The sequence below is a fragment of the Lycium barbarum genome, chromosome 12, assembly GCF_019175385.1.
Source record: "Lycium barbarum isolate Lr01 chromosome 12, ASM1917538v2, whole genome shotgun sequence".
In the NCBI taxonomy this organism is placed as follows: Eukaryota; Viridiplantae; Streptophyta; class Magnoliopsida; order Solanales; family Solanaceae; genus Lycium; species Lycium barbarum.
Window position 1 is genome coordinate 71383148 of NC_083348.1, and position 6363 is coordinate 71389510.

At 34.4% G+C, this 6363-nt stretch overlaps 1 long non-coding RNA gene across 1 annotated transcript; it reads right to left on the reverse strand.

Moving 5' to 3' along the window:
- On the reverse strand, nt 1-5088 carry LOC132622806 (uncharacterized). Its single transcript, XR_009576004.1, has 3 exons — nt 4734-5088; nt 1552-1753; nt 1-164 (listed from the first exon to the last, which is right to left on the reverse strand). It is a non-coding gene; the product is annotated as an uncharacterized LOC132622806 (long non-coding RNA).
- Between the last annotated feature and the right edge of the window lie 1275 nt (nt 5089-6363).

The window sequence follows — 6363 nt, forward strand, 5'->3', positions numbered from 1 at the left end:
TTTATAGAATAAACTAGAACTTATTAACACGACATTCAACATCTATGTTAAATTGTTCCTTCACAATGCAACATCATCATTAACCATGTATGCACTTAGTTCCCGTGAATCGGTGCTAATATGTACTAGTCACCCATTAGTGAACGAAGAACTAAAAAATCAACCTGCAATAAATTTTTACAATAAATCATTAACGTAAGTGTCAATTGTCACTATAATTTCCTTATAACATATAAAAAAGTATATGTATATCATTAATGGCTGCTCCTTGCATCATAACCACTTTATCAACACTTAATTTACCAATAAAAGATTGTTAGCCTGAAACTCTTTGAGTCTGTTAGAAAAATAAGGAACGAAATTGATGAAGAAGGCTTTGCCATGAATATAGGTAACACAGACAGATTTAATGTCAAGCAATTAGTATGATTCTTTTCATATAAATTATTAGCCATTAAATTTTGTAATCAGAAGGAGAATCACAAGAAGTTAATTTTGTAATCAGAAGGAGAATCACAAGAAGTTATAGAAAAACCGTGTCCGTTCACACTTTAAAAACTCTAATTAGAATTTTCCTTTAATTTTCATCTCTATCCGTCATTCATAACGCAATGAACATCCTTAGGATCATACTATTTCTTCCCTCTTAACCAGAGAATGAAACGGTAAAATTTTTATATGTTCAAACCGAATACTTTCTGATAGAAACAGATTTAATAAATCGGCAAAATTTTTACAATCGGCGAAATTTTTATCTCTTCAAACCAAATAAATAACTAGCGAAGATTTTATTTCTTCAAACCAGCGAACGTTACTAAATCAATAAAGTTTTTATATTCTTTAAACCGAGAAGTAACTTGGAGTAGAAAATCACGCAGATTTTAATCTCCAACTAGCGGAGTAGAAAATCACAAATATTTTAGTTTCGAAAAAGAGTACTTTTTATTTCTGAAAAGAGTATTATTTTTTTATCTGCTTTACAAATCAGATTTGTTTCCTCGATCCCAAAGCGACACCATATTTTAAAGGTTTTCCCCCCCTTTTGCAAAGCATAGAAAGAAACTATTCAGTAAAATAATTTATACAACTCATATGCATATCAATGCTCATAAAATTTCATTCCTTACTATAGTAGTTGGATAACTTCAGTAATTTTTATCCCAACATCAAAGGCATCTTTCGAGATTTGGGTTCTTATATTTACAATTACACCCGCATATGCATGCTTATGCGGATGTAAAATATGTGTATATCTTTTTTACTGACTCATAATAACATACGCATATTATTTTCCTGATCTCAAGAATATTTTACAAGTATTAATGTAAGCCAAATTCACGTCTTATTATCTTGAAAATAATCTTCCACATATTTTATGCATGCTACCAAACAGTATCTCAGCTAATTAATTTTAGTTTTATGACACACAGATCAAATATACTTTGAGATCATCAGATAATAAATGTCTACCCTAACATTTATAACAATCTAGTTTCATAAATCATAAAGGGTCGTAAATTAAAAAATCGATTAGGGTAAAAAAAGTAGTACCCTATTTTTGCCACGTTCTTCATCCAGTGCATTGAATTTGCCACTTTTTTGCAATATGTATGAACCAATGTGTGGTTTTTCCTTCAAGGTTTGTCGAGTTCCTTACTTCAGTGATCCCAAGACTAGCCACTTGCATAATCACTATTAACCGACAGGAAGGTTTTAGGCTAATCTCTTGGATCTCCATTCTCCAGGAGCAACTCTATATATAGTCAATAAAGGAATTACAATATTACTTGCTTATCAACATTTGCTCTTCCACTCAATTGTAGAAAATCAACCCCGTCATTTCACCCAATAGTATACATGGTGAATTTTTCTTCTTCATTTCGATCAGCCGCGGTTTTTTACTTACGGAATTAGTTCAATAGATCTATTTAGTCTGATACGACACAGTACAATACGAGACGATGGAATGCAATGGGATAGATGGTAGAGGGCTGCCTTTTGGATCAGGAATAATAAATAAAATGGAAGCAAGATAAAATCTTATATCAAAACGACTTCAGCGCTTCAGTGAATCACTTGAGCCCTGATACATTTTCGGTGCCATGGAACACAAAAAACAATTAATCTAGACTCTCTCTATGTTCAAAGCAATAATTTAACAAAACCAGCTTCTGTTTTAAGAATCCAAAAAACCAGCAAAAACGTTAAGGACAGAAATGCATGTAAAAGAATCAGAATAATTCCGAGCCCACAAGTTTCTTGTTTGTCCTTAAGTAATCTTATCCTCTCACTGTTGTCAAGGTTGATGGATTAATTCCTCCCAGGATAGAACAAAAAACTATTCTGCGCTAGCGGCAATGCAAATTGCAGAACTCCAGTGAACTCAAATGGCGGCAGCAATTCACACGACACTTACTTTTTGTTTTGGAAAAACAATGCAGAGAAAAATGAAAATTTCAGAAATTTTCATTATATCAAAATCTGAGGTAAACCTCTGAATTTATAAGAAGTGAAAGGGTGAGATGAAGAGGTACAATACAAAAGGTGCATCTTCCATTTCCATTCACACCTTTTAAAAACCCAACACTGTTAATTTCATGACCAATCTTGAGACACAATAGCAAGAATCCTGGGTAAGATGCTTGTATTCGCTTTAATGGGCCATAAAGGGCTTCTAATCGGACTCAGAGCAAATTGTTGTAACAACTTGAACAAAGAAATCATTTTTATTGCCTTCAAAGGCGTTGGTCTTTAATTTTTGTCCTTCGCTTAAAAAAGTGGCCGAAAATATCTTGCGGTTCTGGGTTCAAACCTCCGCTCAGTAAAAAAAAAAAAAAAAATCGCAACGCAAGGCTTTCGCGAAACCTTTGCCTTAAGGCCTAACATTTGCCAAAAGTTAGGCCTGAAGGCCGAGGTTTGCCTTAAGGCCAAACTTTTGCCCGAGTGGGCCTAATTTTACTACGAAACTCGCCTTTGCGATTTTTTTTTTACTGAGCCATGGTTCGAATCCAGAACCTTGAATTATTAGGTGAAGGACAAGAATTAAAGACCACCCCCAAATAAGGACAATCGTGCAAATTCACGGTTTGTCCTTCAAATGGGCTGGTCTTTAATTTTCGTCCTACAAATAAGCTGGTCTTTAATTTTTGTCCGTCGAACTTATGCCCTTCTTTAAGGATACAGGGCATAAATTGTGAGATATTTATCATGCAAAAATATAAACTTATGATCCGCAAAAAAATTGTTTGTCTTGAGGAGCACAAATTAATGAGCAAACGCATGGGGGACAAAAGTGCAAATGACCCAACTTGAACACCATTGTATGATATAAAAACAGCGCGGGTTATTCTTTTGTCGGGTGTATAATTAAAAAAATTATCAGTGTTTGCAAATATTGAACCAAGAACGCCATCATTTTTAGCTTGTTCTCCAACTAACTTGGGGACATTGTCTTGGAGTTTTATGTTACAAAAGTACAAACAATGTCTTCGATTTCGGAAAAACGGGTCTCTATCACTTTTTAATATTGGAATGTTTTTGTCCAAATATTATTTTGCATGAAATAGCATAAGTTTTGAATATTTCTAGAAATTACACCCAATAATCTTGAAAATGAGCGGTCTTGGACTATTGACCCTGCTCATTTCATGGGCAAACCTTTGAGGTCAAAGTTCAATAGTTGTTAAATTTGAAATTTTATTCATGGACAAGCGAGATCAAAAGTTCAATAAGATTCACCTCCAAGGCCAATATCGTAAATCATCCATTTTTTCCCTTCTATAGCCCACTCTGATGGCTATCAGCCTATCAATTGTAACTGAGGCCCAGTTCTGACGAAGGCTTTCCTTATGGGCTTCGGGCTTCTTGTTTGTGAGTCGGGCTTTTGTTAGTTTTATGGCCAATTTGCACGATTGACCTTATTTGGGATGGTCTTTAATTTTATCCTTCGTCTAAAATTCATGGGTTCCGGGTTTGAATCCCCGTTCAGTAAAATATTAAAAAAAAAAAAAAAAAAAATAGCAAGATAGTGTTTGGATTTCGCAAGGCAGAATTTGCCTTCAAGCATAAGGCAAACTCTACCTCTGTATTGAGATTTTTTTTAAATTTTTGACTAAGCGGGGTTCGAACCCGAAACTCATTAATTTTTAGGCGAATGGAAGAAATTAAAGACCAACAATTTGAGGGATAACCATTAAAGACTAGTGCCTTTGAAGGACAATCCTCGCAAAAAAATGCTTTATACACCCGTTACAATTTCTTTTTAAAACTGATTGGAGAACAAAAGATATACTCATCTTTTCTTATTTGTCAATTCATAGATTGCAACGTATATCGAGGTATGGAGATTTTTTTGTTTTTTCAAAGGTATGGCGATTGAAGATCGAATAAATTCTAAATCTTAACAATTGCTATGATATTATACTCTAAATCTTAACAATTACTATGATATTATACTCTCAGTATTGAGACACACACATATATATTTTAAGATGTGAGAAATAAAGGACGTCTATAATTAGTTGCACAAAATATTCCTTGCATCGAAAAGATTTTTAAGATGTTAAAATAGGGAGTTTGTTCGTATTGTGAGAATTCTCAAATATTGGTTATTCAACTCATGGTTACAATAGATCTCGCTTTTAGAACAAGAAACAATAAGTTTTCTAAAATCATTGAAATTTTTAATCATGCATTTAATAATAAAAAAGAAAGAGATGAAACAACTGAGGTACCTGCCTTTGGTGGGGCTTGAAGCGTTGAATTATATCATTTTGAAGATATGTAGCTGTTAATGCTGGCGGGGAATCAGAGTGATCATGCTTATCACAGCTTACAACTCATTAGATCTGATTTGTTTTTCACCTTAACTTTTTTCAGAATAAAAAAGGAAGGAATAAGCAGTTTGATTACTATGGATGGATTTTAATATTAGACAAATAAGTGGGTGAGTGAAATTAGTTGCAGGCTATGTAGCCTTTTCTCTGGTGGTTGACTTTAGGCCAATCACGATTTAGTCTCACGGCTTTGTCTTTGTCTTCAAAAGTGTCTGATCATCACAACTTTAATAATCAAAGGTGTGATATCTTGCTTAGTTTTTATATTTTATATCCACAAATACAAAGTAAACGTGTCAACCGGTTCGGTTTAACCGGTAACCGGACCGGTAAAACCGGAACCGGTAGAATCGGTTAACCGGTTCCGGTTAACCATTTATTTCTTATCGATCCGGTTTCGATTTTTTTGAAACCGGAACGGACCGGTTAAACCGGTGAATTTTTTTTTTTTTTTTTAATATAGCCGTTGTTGGGCTTATGCCGACCGTTATTGGACCGTTGGCAACGGTCCATTTGCAAAAATGGCCGTTGCCAAATTTTTGCCCCCCTCCCCCCCCCCCCCCCAACCCCCCAAACTTTTTTTTTAACACTTTAACCCATTCCCCACCCCTATATAAACCCTTCTTCATTTTCATTTTAATCCACACCAATTCACTCTTCTCTTTCTCTCAAATCTCAATCTCTCAATTATAGTTACTTTGCAATAATTAGCCATTTTAAATTTCTCTCAAATAAATATTATAAAGTCTTATTCTAGTTTCAATTATTAATTTTGCAATTATAATATTGTTGGTGGAGTTGGTGATTTTGCAACAATCCGAAGTAGCTTTGGTGGATTTGCAATTCTAGCCGCTTTCACTTTGTTGGAAATTAATCCGGCAATTTGGTACCTTCGTTCCAACTCTATCTTTATTTTTCGCAATTTAATTTACGCAATTTAATTCTAGCAATTTAATTTGTTGCAATTTATTTTCTTGTGATTTATTTGATTGTGATTTAAATTAATTCTATTTAATAATGGCAAAGAGATTTAGACGTGGTGCCGGTGGTAGTAGTGGTATTGTTGGGGGTGGGCTTAATGAGGAAACATTTGTGGAAGAAACACCTAATTTAGGTATTGATGTTGGTGGAAATAATCACTTTTAGGTCATGAGGCAATGCAACAACATTTTACCGACACTTTTAATGAAATTGATGATGATGAAACACAACCCCCCGAAAATCCCATAGGAGATACATGTCCTGCACAATCACATACACAAGACAAACCGCCTAGAACTCGTAAGCCAACTGCTAAAATTTGAAAATATATGACTAAGGATAGGGAAAACCAATCAATTACATGTACCCTATGTGGACAAGTATTTGCTTTTAGGCAAGAAACTAGTAAGGATGGTGGAACGGGTACACTAAATGGTCATATGAGAAAAAAACATATGGATGTTTGGGGAGAGCAAACCGGTTCAAATGTGGAGGGTATTCAAATGACGATATACCCACGAACCGGTAGAAATTTTAAGTATGACAA